The 14,245-nt window shown below is 33.0% G+C and overlaps 1 pseudogene; it reads right to left on the bottom strand.

The window, feature by feature from the left end:
- Window positions 1–763: 763 nt before the first annotated feature.
- Window positions 764–13,861, bottom strand: LOC111990222 (desmethyl-deoxy-podophyllotoxin synthase-like; annotated as a pseudogene).
- Window positions 13,862–14,245: the final 384 nt, after the last annotated feature.

Genomic DNA, 14,245 nt, shown 5'->3' on the forward strand with positions numbered 1-14,245 from the left:
CCTGAAATTACGGAATTTAATATCCTAAAATTTTTCAAAGTCTTCTTTTTACGAATTTTGCCAAATGTTATTTCATAGTCTCTTTTAATTTTATGATATCTATGTATGATATAATTGGGACCACATTAAATAAGAAAAGGGATTTCTAAGTGTTAAATTTAGGGTTTTGAGAAGTAAGGGAAAACTATAAATATTTTTTTCCTCTAAATAGAGTTTTGGCAAAGGAACGGAAAGGAATTTAGATTTTGGAGAGAGGAGAAAACTTTCAAATGATTTTTTTAAAAACTATTTTGTGGTTTCCCGTTGTTTTAATTTGTGCCTTTAGTATGTTTCAAATTGGTCAAGTCGTGTGTTCTTAGGGTTTGATTGAGATATTTATAAAAATAGCACATTGCAAGATTTAGGGTTCATAGGGTTTTTGGATTTCTGTTTGAATATATGCGTACGTATATATGTGTGTATAGTGCTTAAATATATAGCATTGATAATTGTATTCACATGTTCTTTTGAATCTAAGGGCCACTTTCTTAGTTGTTTGCACTCGTGTATCGATTTTTTGATTGGAGCAAATCAAAACTTGAAAAAGAATTAAACTTGAATAAACTTCGCACTTCCCCACAATTATTTCATTCATGATTCAACAGGTACATTGTTTAAATCGGACACACCTGATACCAACACTCCCTAAAATATATAAACAACTTAAAAATCAATACTTCTTAAAAAAAATCTTACACAGCAAATTAACATAATACAACTTTGGCTAACTAATATTATTTCTTTCGCGAAGAAGATGTTTCAAAGGAGTGGCAATTAGGTACAAATCATTTTTTGTCCTACAGGACAATCCAAAAGTCTCAAACATGTTTAGTTCTTCTGGCTTAATCTCATTAGCGAGCTTCCAATTAAAGTGATACAACAATTGAGAAAGAACAAGTTCAATACTAGCAATAGCAAATGATACGCTTGGACATATCCTCCTACCACCTCCAAATGTAATGAATTCAAAATTGGACCCTTTAAAATGAATAGGAGAATCTTGAAACTTCTCGGGGCGAAAGCAGCTAGCATCAATCCAATATTCAGTATCTCTCCCTATGGTCATGCATTAATGATTGCTTTGGTGTTGTTAGGTATCTCATACCCATAAATTTCACATTTTTCTCTTGATTCTATTGGGATCAAGGCACTAGGAGGGTGTAATCGCAAAGTTTCTTTTACTACTAATTTCAAGTAATTTAGCTTTTGAATGTTTGCCTCATCAAAATTTCTCCGCCCTTCAAGGACGTACCGCACTTCTGCTTGTGCCTTCTCCATTACTCTTGGGTTTTTCATTAATTCTAACATTGCCCGTTCGATTGTGGTTGCTGAAATCTCACTTCCTGCAGCAAAGACCTCCTGAAAAATGATGTTGACTTACAATCACATTGTGAGATGAGAATTTAATACTAAGAAAAATAGGGAAGCTTTATAATTTGTGCGTGTATATGTGATTTTTCTTCCAAATTCCTAATTTTGTGAATTGGATGTTGATTATTGTTGGAGTAAATGAAATTTATGTCAGAAGACAAATTTTTGTACACTACACAATCTATTTGGCTTATTAACTACAAACTCTACCACTCAAGAATATGGGACATTCTGGCCTTTTGTCCTTAATTTTTTAAAAATTTAGCAATATGCCCCTGTTTCGATACTCGATTACCCTAAAATTGAGTTTCAACTCAAAACTTGATTGGTTTAAAATTGAGTTATGCCTGATCAAACTCAACCAAAAAAAAAAAAATTGCATAGAACTCGACTTCTAGAAAGTCCAGTTTCATGTAAATTTTTTATAAGATACCAAGTTCAGGGGTCCTATAGCGGCGTTTCTAAGCCCTATAGTTACATTTTTCAGCCATATAGCGGCATTTTTCTGCAAATTTTTTTTTGTAAAGTCTCAATTGGGTTCAGTGGCCCTATAGCGGCGTTTTCTAATCCCTATAGTAGCGTTTTTCTGGAAAATTTTAAATACCAGATTCAGTGGCCCTATAGCGGCATTTTTTAATACCTATAGTGGCGTTTTTCTGGAATTTTTTTTTATGAGGGAGTGAATACCAGGTTCAGTGGCCCTATAGCGACATTTTTAAGCCCTATAGTGATGTTTTTAAGTCCTATAGTGGTGTTTTGAAACTCGATTTCCATTTACTCGAGTTTCATGCAATTTTTTTTTTTTTTTTTTTTTTAAGTTTGATCGGGCATAACTCGATTTAAAACCAATGTTTCGAAACAAGGGCATATTGCCAATTTTAAAAAAAAAAAAAAAAGAGAAAAAAAAAAAGAAGGGTAAAATGCCAGAATGTCCCAAGAATATGGTGTGGCAAAATACATACCTCAAATCGTTCACCACTTGATGGAGTAAAAGAATCCTTGTAAACTATTTGTAAAAACCTGATCATTTACTAATAGAGAAGAAGAAAAAATAAAAGGAGAAGCACAAAAAAATAAAAAATAAAACCCAAGGTGACAGCTTTGATGTGGTTGCTTGGGACGTTGAATTCAAGCTCGCCTGTTTGCTGAAGTTTCAAAAGCACATCAATCATATCATCATTATCACTTTCTTCACATTTTTTTGGCTAAAATGACACTTCTTTTCTTCTTATGATCGTTGATTATATTATTGAGAATCTTGTCTGTTTTTCTATGCATTTTCAACAATGCGGGCTTGATTCCTGTAAGGAAGCCAAGGAACTTCAGTGAAGGAAACAAATCAGGCATGTCAAAGCCTCCACCTAGAATAATTATTTCCTTGATCAATGATATGAGATCTTTTTCATATTTGTACTTCTTTCCAACGACTTCCCTTACAGTTATACTCCACTTAGGAACAACTTATTTGGTTACAATTGAAAACTTTTTTGTTGAAAGTATTGTAAATAAATCTAAAAAATAGCTAAAATAGTACAGTAAGACCCATAAATAGTAAAAAAAGTACAATAACACCCATGATTAGTAAGAAAAATAAGTTGAATAATAACAAAAGTTGGCTTTTTAAGCCAATGCCAAACACAACTATGTCAAGGAGACGATTTTCTGGCTGAAATTGATAGCAAGTCCCTTAGCCTCTGATGATGAAATGAATTCCATAAGATTCCACACCTCTTCTCTTATTGTTCTAAATGACCGGACATGCTTGAGACTTAGGAGTTCCGTGACACAAATTTTTCGCATTTGTCTCCATTAAGATAGATGTGGTAGAGAGAAAACCAGTTGGTGCAAATTCCCTATAAAAGGCAGTTTCCATGGCCCTGGTGGCAACTTATGGCTTTGGCCTTTGGCTATGGACCTCTTCCAATAAAAAACTAGGATGGAAAAGAAGAAGAGGGACGTAAAGAGAGGAAAGGGGAGAGTTTGAGGCAATGGGAATGGTGAAAATATGTAAAAGAAGCCATATGCTAGTGCATAGTGTTTTGTATCCATTGGTGCAAGGAACACTAGGTGTACTTATAATATGTTAGAAGACAATATGTAAGTGAAATATGATACTGTCATATCTTAATTTTTTTTTTTTTTTTTGGGTAAACGAAAATGGGGGTTGATAGGTTACTCCAGCCCTCGGGCAAGGCGCCGGACGGGAACCAAGGGGGATATCCGAAGCATGCCGACCCGTGCAAGGGGGTAAACCCTCACCAAGGATGCCCACCAACGGACTCCTACTTGTAGCAGGATTCGAACCTAAGTAGATTAGACGAAGCGTTCGAACCTTACCAGCTGAGCCAAGCCCCCCTTGGCCTATTATATCTTAATTTAGTGCCATATGAAGTTTGGCTATTTCCTTTTTAATTTTTATGGTTTCGGCTTTGATCCAATATTTCAGTGTACCGCACTAGAAGCTAAACTGACAGGGTTTATAAATAAATAAATAAATAAGTTAAAGAAAAGCAGACCAAATCTACCACTTTTTCTTTTCTTTTCTTTTCTTTTGAAAAGCCAAATCAACAACTTTATTTGTTAGATATTATTACCTTTACTTAGGCCGTGTCAGATTATTTAAAAGTATATAAATATGCATGTCATGCACATTATGCTGTCCATTCTTGCTTTTCTCTGATTTGTTTCTTTCATTTTCTTGCTATTGCAGGTGTAACCGTGTAACACGTTTGCAGGGTATAAATGGTTTGTGGACAAGTGTTTTGTTTCTTTCATTCTCTTTCTATTGTAGGTGTAACGCGTCTGCAGGGATAAAAGGCTTTTTTTTTTTTTTTTTTGAATGAAAAAATGGTTAGGGAAGGTGACTAACATGGCAATCCTACTTAGGTGTGACCATAGTAGCACCCTATCCGTCAGGGTTCGGGCCTTACTAGGTGTAGGGGGACTGGAGAGCCATAACTTCCTTAGCCCCACGAGGGGCACTAGAAATCCTAGGCTGCCAAGGAAGGCAACCCCACGCAAGTCCCTATTTAGACTCGAACATGGGACCTCACCCTTGGCGCAGATCTTTGTGCATCACCTAATACCACTAGACCACACCACCTCAGTGGTAGATAAAAGGTTTGTGGATAAGGGAGCATATCCTACACATTAGCCAAAACTTAAATCCTCTTTATTTTAGAGAATTAACTCTTAATATTGAGATAGCTTTTGATGATGCAGAAAATCAATAGTTGAGATTTTCGTTAGTGTGGACGGACGATGGTAATGGATTTGTCTAGGGACAAACTTGCAATAGATCTAAAATAGAGAAAAAGTGATACACTAGTGTGGTGTTTGCCAAACACCTTCATGATTAAGTTAGAATAAGATTCAATCGAAGTATATTGCAAAAGAATTCAACTTGAGAACAGTTTTGGATTGAGAATTGTGTGTCCATGTTGGTGCTGTCTCTTTCTGACTTTATAGATTTTTGTCTTTAATGAGTGATGGATCTCTACATTCATTCTCATTTGTAACGGTTGAGGCGTTATAGACTGGTGCTTTGACTTGTGTAACGTCTTCTTTTCCATTGCTCCATCCATTACTTCTCGTCATAAATGCTCGCTATAAATGCATAACGTATCTTGGGTCCGTTCATTATTTGAATGATGAAGCTATTATTTTTTGGACTCATCAGCTTTCAATTAGGCCCACCAAGTACCAACACAAAAATAGAGGGATAGTGTTAAAAATAAAAGGGTGAAGCCTTTTGGTGAATGCAATTAATTGCGAAATTTTTTAAAATCACAACTACTTTTTCTAATTTCACACATATACGATATGATTAACATTGAATGGTAAAAATATAAGCAGTGAGTTTATATAAAAGTGAAGGGTAAATAGTTATTGTCTATCACATAAAATAGTTGTAAAAATAAATATGAAATTAATTATGTTTCGAAAATAATAACTCACTAGTCGCTAGCCCGTGCGATGCACGAGAAAGTTATTGTGTATGAAAATTTAAACAATTCTTTGTTTCTTCCTCTTTGATTGTACATTGAATTCTAGTCTCAAAAATTCCTACTTTTGATACGAAACATTAATTTACTAAATAAAAAATATCAATGAAACTTAAATTACAATTAACAAAAATATAATCCATAAACTTAAATTAAGTCCAAACACAAACAAATGAACAAAAAAATAAGTATCATATTTACAATGACAATTCAAATATATTATGAATGAATTTTTATAGAATAACACTAATATTTTAATTAAGGAATTGAATTTTTGTTATTGAGTGTAAAGCTTGATTGGTATTGGTTACTAAACAATTAATATTGAAAAGGGTGTTGGTTCAGCTATCACGAAAATATCCTATTCCTTGATAATGAATATAAGATAACCAAAAAATTAAATAAAAACTAATTCTTCACCATGACACCAAACCCCCTAGCCGCAATCATGGTTCTTGCAATATAATTCCCATTGTCCATGACAAAGTATCCCCATTACTCACTCACCTATATTAGTGCGTCCAGATTCTCTTTTCATTAATAACTTACAACTGCTCCATGTTGCCTTAACAGATGAACTTTAAAGTTTAAAGAAATGATAAGTTCAACATGTGGCATTGTGCTAGGCCACACATTTATCAAGCTGCTGTTATTAATCAATACAAAGGTAGGGAAATGAACAATTTTATGATACAAACAGCTTTACAACACAGTCTAAGTCCTCAAAAAAAGCATAAAATATTGATAGACATTATAATGAGTAGAAACTGCACTTGATGTGGCTCACTGCATAAGTAATAACATATTAACGCATGTCCAAATCAAGCTTCAATGCTGTTTCTTCTACTTACTTAAATTGAAAATCATATCCACTTGTAATCAGTTAGTCTTAGCGCATAAAAACTTGGTAGAAAGTCAATAAATAAGCCAAACAAAATAATAAAAAAAGAATCTTAACTACTTAGGAGTTTCAATCTTGTCTCTCCCACTGCAGATCATATCAAATCCTCCCTAATAAAAAAATAATGCGAGCAAATTATATATATATATATATAAACTTGAAATAGATCTTATATTTAAAATGACATATATAAAGAGATAAATTAATGAGCAGAATATTGTAAAATACGTAAGGTGGTGTGGCACATAGGAGGTAAAAGCAATGGTATTTTCTTTCAGAATTGGTAATCTAGCAAATAGGCGGACTTTCTAGCAGATTTGTTCTAATTTCTGCCCAACTATATCTACATAATAATGTCATTATGACCTTTTCAAAAAAAAAAAAAATGTCACTATGACATGAAAGAGACATTATAATGAGAAGTTCAAACAGATATACCTAAAACATATGCATAATTAAGCAATATATATGTAGTATGTATAATTGAAATGAAAGAAATAAAAGTGTAAAGATAGTCTTCATTGAAAAGCAAACCATGGAAAACTAATAAAAACCTTGAGTTGTTGTTTCGAATTGTTTTGGCATTGCCAAAGACCTCAAGAATTGGGTTGGACTGTGATATTAAAGGTCAATGTGGATATAAACCTTGATTCTTACTTAATTCTTTTGATAATATGCCAAACATATACTCATTTAGGAAAATTTGAAATCCAACCGTGCGTCCTTCTACTCCAGATTGCCTGCCTAAGTGTGCAAGATATCTCATGAGTATCTTTGTTGTCTCAATTTTCCCAACGCCTCTATCTCCACTAACCAAAATTGAATTGTCTTTTCCTTCACTAATCATTGCCCTATTTTCTTAAACAACACATCAAATAAGAAACTACCACCAAGAAGTGATATGAATTGCATACATTTGAAATGTAATTAACTTGACCTAGATATTTAGGAAAGATGCGGGCCATTAATAGGAGTATGAGGTCTAAGAATGACTACATATAGTTAGATGTAATTTTTTGTTTCACTTTACCGCAATTAATTTATAAAACATGCCTATTTAGATGATCTCAATCAAATTTAAAGTTGTAGCTATTTAGTTATATACATATATTAATAAAGCAGGTATAGTCCAGAATTCATTCCTATTTAAGAAGATTATTAAATTTTCTAATGTTGCAACTTGGGTTTTGATGATGGAAAGTTCTAGTGTACATAGTACTAAATTGCCATTTATGTTGATGACAAAGTATGCCTAAATGCACATTAGAAAAAATGCAATGACCAATGGCAACTAAAACCAACAGGCACAAACCATGAAGTGGATATAAACTAATGCAAGAGTAAGTAAGACATTTTGTCAAACACATGGTGTGCACAAAATTTCAACATTAGAATGTACCATAAAATCGATAATGAACAATTCTAAGTGTGGGATGAGCACATCAAATAGTTCAAACAATCAAAGCCAAGTTAGAAATCCACACCTCACGTATCAATGTCTAAGATATAGGATTTTTTTTTCCCCTTTTGAACAATGTCTAAGATATTAACAATTTTTATTATAAATAAAGAAATTAATAGATTAAATTAGAAATATACAACTTATTTACACATTGAATAGTTCCTGTAACACAACAAACAACAACAATAACATAACAAATAGACAGAACAAACAAATTGAAGACTATCAAATATACAAAACTAAAAAACTAATTAAATTATTCCATGAACAGTATAAAGCCAAAAACCCAACTCTTTCGTGGCTTTTATATCATAAGAAAGCAAATGATATTTATCTTAATTGATGTTAAACCTTCCAATTTGCAAAATAAAATATAGAACCTAGAATTCAAAATAATACTGTTGGTTTTTTGGGATAGTGAGAAACCAACCAGCAAGTGGAAAAATAAGATTACTAAGAAAGATGACAGATTTAAACATTAGAATGTACCATAAAACCGATAATGAACAATCCTAAGTGTGGGATTGTTCATTATCGGTTTTTTGGGATAGTGAGAAACCAACCAGCAAGTGGAAAAATAAGATTAATAAGAAAGATGACAGATTTAATATAGAGATTCAATATAACTAGAAAATCAGAATGAACATACCCAAAAGAAGCAGTGCTTCAATTAAGTAACCCAGCAGTAACAAATTCAACAACCTAGGTAGAAACATTGTAGAAAAAAAAAAAAAAGAATAGAGCACAGCATGAAATAGTAAAAGGTGACAGATTTAATATATAGATTCAATATAGCTAGAAAAGCATAATGAACATACCCAAAAGAAGCAGTGCCCCAATAAATAACCCAACAAAGACAAAATCAACACCCTAGGCAGAAACAAACGTCAAAAGGGGGAAAAAAACCATCAAGCAAAAGAATAGAACACAAAAGAAATTGGAATGTAGGGATACCTCAACTGAACCAAGTCGCTTATGTCAGTATTTATATAGATGTGAAGAGAGGAAGGAAGGAAGGAAGACAGAGAGGCTACCGTTAGAAGCCAAAATAGAAGCTGAAACCGTAGATCAGGAAGATGAAACCGTGAGAATCAAAACATGGGGAAAGGGAAGGGACTAAACTTGAAACAATGAAACAAAACGTGGAACTGGGAGATAGGAAGTTGTAACCGTGAAAAGGCTTTGAGTGTGGGCTTGGGCTTTATAGTAGAATTAAATTATAAGAAGTGGACTTTAAAGTAGAAATAGGGCTAGAAATAATTTTATTTTTATTGGTATTTTAAAATTGGTAAAATCTATTTTAAAATTAAATTAAAAATTCAGAAAAGAGGATGGGAATGACGTGGCTGATGACATGGCTCAATGTGAGTGTAGCAACATTAAATGCTACGCTTCAGCTTTTAGTAATATATAGATATAGATTTGAAACAATGAAACAAAACGTGGAACTGGGAGATAGGAAGTTGTAACCGTGAAAAGGCTTTGAGTGTGGGCTTGGGCTTTATAGTAGAATTAAATTATAAGAAGTGGACTTTAAAGTAGAAATAGGGCTAGAAATAATTTTATTTTTATTGGTATTTTAAAATTGGTAAAATCTATTTTAAAATTAAATTAAAAATTCAGAAAAGAGGATGGGAATGACGTGGCTGATGACATGGCTCAATGTGAGTGTAGCAACATTAAATGCTACGCTTCAGCTTTTAGTAATATATAGATATAGATAGATTGGTATTTTAAAATTGGTAAAATCTATTTTAAAATTAAATTAAAAATTCAGAAAAGAGAATGGGAATAACGTGGCTGATGACATGGCTCAATGTGAGCGTAGCAATATTAAATACTACACTTCAGCTTTTAGTAATATATAAATTTATTCTTAGACTCATTTCCATTCACTCTCTCCAGGAAAGATCTTTCCAACAACAAAAGCACCATCACATCTTTGTGTCACTTCAAAGCAAGGATCACGTTTCAGATAGATAGTGATTCTCTATCAAGGATTCCACTCGGATTTGAGCCACTAATAACAACATCATAACGAAAACTCCAAAATTCATATAAAGGTTAAGGGAATCCTTGATGTCTATGATTACAGAAAAGAAATCCGAGGCATGTTATTTAGATTTCATAATTCTGTAGACTCGTAACTCTTTTCACTACAATTTTCATACAAATGATCTACTGTAAATGTGAATAACACTTTCTAATGTATCAACCACTTTTGTTTTTTATTTAGCAAAGAAAAAAAAAACCACTTTTGTTTTTGTTACCATTATTTTTCATTGACTATTTCAAAAATATGTGAAAATATTGTAAAAAAAAAAAGTTATATATGCAGTACTAATGTTGGTCATCCATTCGAGATGAATATCCCAAAAGTATGTCATAATTTACAATTTTTTAGAGTTTTTTATGCCTTGAAAAAAAAAAAGAAAAAAAAAAGAAAGAAAAAAGCAACCCTCTTTTTGATGAATGTATAAATGAATTTTTTTTTTTAAGCGAGAATGTATAAATAACTTGACTTCGATGCATAAGCAATGTAGACATGACATATGTTTAAAATTGACCATATTTCAGCATTGTATCGACTATAAAAAATTTTGATCCTAGATTGAAAAAAAAAAAAAAAAATCGTTATGAAACAATTTTATAAGATATTTATCTTACAACATGTATGAGTCTCACAGATGAGTTTCACTTTCCAATTTCACATATTGTGATAGATAGAGAGAGATTTCTAATGAGTCTGTCTTATGATGAGATGCCTTCTTAAGAAGAGGACTTATGACATAAGGGTCAGTTAAATCATGGACATGTCCAAAAGTATGAGGTGTCATGCACCCATTAATTTGCACCATAGAGTTTGGTGTTAGTATTTATTTTTATGGAAAAAACTTACATACAATACCATAAGTGCTGTTCTTTAAATTCTCCTCTTATGATTCTATCATGTTGCTACTTAACTAAAAAATATACTTCAATTTTATAATAAAAAAGCCCCATGATAGAATTTTAAAAATGAAACTTAATGAACAACACTTAAATACTGTACCAAAACCTTGTCTTATATATTTTTATTATTACTACTATTGCAAGTCAAAGTTGGTGCTGGTATTAAGATAGTCAAACTCACACAAACTTTTTGAAAATTGAAAATTGAAAATTGAAAATTGAAAATTGAAAATTGAAAATTGAAAACTTTTTGTTGAAAGTATAGAAAAAAAATGTTAAAAAATAAGTTGAATAGTATAGTAAGATTCGTGAATAGTATCAAAAAGTGTAGTGGAATCCATAAATAGTATCAAAAAGTGCAGTGAGACTCATGAATGGTAGCAAAAATAAGCTGAAAATAGAGATAAGCTGAAAAATTCAGCTCATTCCAAACACACACTGAATATAAAAATGTATTATTATCTATTTTCTTCACTTTTTTTTTTTTTTTTTTTAATGTAATCATTTTCATAACTTATTAAGTTGTTGAAGTTTTTATTTAAAGTGACACTATTTTTACTTATTAGTGATAATACACTCTGTCACCCTTCACAACAAAACATGTTTTATTGCAAAAAATTTTTATCACTAAATATATTTTCTTTTTTTTAAACCAATAGTTCAACAAACGTTATCATGAAATCTTGAGTTAAACGTTGATTTCATTTAAGGCTTTAAGACCATCTTGGGAGGTGGCCTAGTGGTAAGTTTTTGTGACCCTTTACACGCCAACAAGTCCAAAAATTGTAGATTCTAGTAGTGGCTAACTCTACTAGTACCCGTAGTCCGCATTTTTTTTTTTTTAAGTGAAAAAAAAAAAAAGAAAAAAAAAAAAGAATCACAATATCCTGAAATTGTGAGTTGAAAAACTGATTTCATCTCATGGTTGAACTATTTTCAAAAAACAAAAAAAAAATTCCTATGCTCCTGATCCACTATTAGGTCACTGAAGCCATTTTGAAAACTTATCAATAAGAATGATAAAATTAAGGGGGAAGTCAAAATCTTGTTGACTTAACTCGTTGGGAAAAATCCTAGTCCTCTCTATGTCTATGTGTGAATTAAAATATATAATTACCAAGCAATAGCAATATTATAGAAAAAAAAAAATTTCCAGCAAGCACCACATAAACATAATCACACAAGAACACCAAATCTTACATGGAAAACCCTCTAGTGTAGAGGAAAAAATCACGGGCAGTTCTGAAAAATATCCACTATGAAATAGAGATTACAACTATTAAGTTTATGCTAAACTTGAGTTCACAATAAATTGGATATACAACAAATAAATCTCAAGGAGTAAATACAATTTCACCACAAAGCCAGTAGCAAAATCTTCCTCTGAATACTCCAACTCTCCATAGTTGTAGTACTCAAAAACTCCATGAGAACTCCACAAATTTATCTTCTTTGTGTGAAACTTGAGCAAAGAAAAATGTCTCATTTTTCTTTTTCACTCTCTTACACTCTCACTCTCTATCTCTTCATTCGAACTGCACCACCTGAAGCTCTCACTTGTGTTTTTCTCACAATGGCTGAATGGCTCTCTCTTGCTCTGTGTTTTTGCTCTTTCTTGAACTCACACACAATAGCCAAGAATCATACACTGCTTCAGCTCTCTAGGCCGAATAGCCTTTCTTTTCTTTTTCTTCTTTTCTCTTTAGCGTGTACAACACGCTTAGCTTCACTTCTCAATAGTCAGACCATGCTTTTTGCTTCACCCAAATTTCTTTCTTCCTTTAGCATGTTAAACATGCTTGAGTCAAGTCTCATGCAAAGGCAATGCTGACATGAAGACTTTTGGAACCAAGCTCATAAATGAGCTTTGACAAGGCAAGCAAGTGGGTGGACCCACTAGGTGCCATGCACCCAACAATCTCCCCTTCCAGTCCACTACGAAAGAGATCTTCAACCCCAACTCTTAGTTAGAATTCATGCCGGCCAACCCGCACAAAGCTTTAGCTTTTCTCTTGACACAACCTTGGTCAACATGTGAGCTGGATTTTCATTGTGTGAATCTTCTCTAATTCAAATAACTTGTTGATCAATATCTAGTCTCAACCAATTATATCTCACCTCAATGTGCTTCGAACGTGAATGGTACATAGAGTTCTTGCTCAAGTCTATAGCACTTTGACTATCACAATTAACTACATACCATCTTGCTTCAAACCCAATTCTTGAAGAAACGTTTCAACCAAAGCATCTATTTACCAGCTTCATTAGCTGTAATATACTCAGCTTCATTGTAGATAAGACAACACACTTCTGTAATCTTGACTGCCATGCTACAGCTCCCTCTACAAAAGTATATAAATACCCCGATGTAGATTTCCTACCATCAAGGTCACCTGCCCAATCTGCATCTACATAACCCTCCAAAATTGGTTTAGATTCGCCAAAAGTAAGCACAATTTAGAGCTACCTCTCAAGTATCTGAAGATCCACTTCACTGCTTCCCAGTGATCTTTACCAAGATTAACCATGAACCTGCTAACAACACCAACTGCATGAGTAATGTCTGGTCGTGTGCAAACCATAGCATACATCAAACTCCCAACTGCTGAGGAATAAATAGTTGATGCTATGTCTTTTTTCTCTTTCTTGGATGAAGAACAAGATGTCTTTCTTAACTTGAAATGAGCACCAAGAGTGTACTGATTGGCTTGGCATGCTTCATATTGAACCTTTCAAGAACCCGCTCAATATACTTCTTTTGTGATAACCATAGCTTCTTAGCTTTCCTGTCACGTAGAATATGCATACCCAAATTTGCCTTGCAGGACCTAAGTCTTCCATATCAAATGACTTGAAAAAGTCCTTCTTCAAATTTCTAATCACACATGCATCTTGTCCTACTATCAACATATCATCTACATATAGCAAAAGAATAACAAATTTACCATTGGGAAATTTTCTGACATACACACAATGATCTGCATTTGTCCTCGTGTACCTATGACCCACCATGAATGAGTCAAACTTCTTGTACCACTGTCTTGGAGCTTGCTTCAAGCCATACAAACTCTTCCTTAACTTGCAAACCATATGTTCTTTCCCTTTTACTTTGAATCCCTCTGGCTGATCCATGTAGATTTCTTCTTTCAAATTACCATGAAGAAAAATAGTCTTCACATCAAGTTACTCAAGCTCAAGATCCAAGCTAGCTACTAATCCCTGAACTACCCGAATGGAACTCATCTTAACTACTGGAGAGAATATCTCATCAAAGTCAATCCCTTGTTTCTAACTGAAACCCTTAACCACCAATCGAGCTTTATACTTCACTAACTTGTCACCATCTTTCTTCAGTTTGAAAACCCATTTGTTTCTCAATACCCTTTTGCCTTTAGGAAGTTCCACCAAGTCATGAGTCTTATTCTTGTTCAAAGAATTCATCTCTTCGTGCATAGCCTTCAACCAGCTTTGCTTATCTTTATGAGACTGTACTTCCTGAAAACTTTCTGGCTGCCC

Source organism: Quercus suber, unplaced genomic scaffold (genome assembly GCF_002906115.3).
Source record: "Quercus suber isolate HL8 unplaced genomic scaffold, Cork oak 2.0 scaffold_301, whole genome shotgun sequence".
Lineage (NCBI taxonomy): Eukaryota > Viridiplantae > Streptophyta > Magnoliopsida > Fagales > Fagaceae > Quercus > Quercus suber.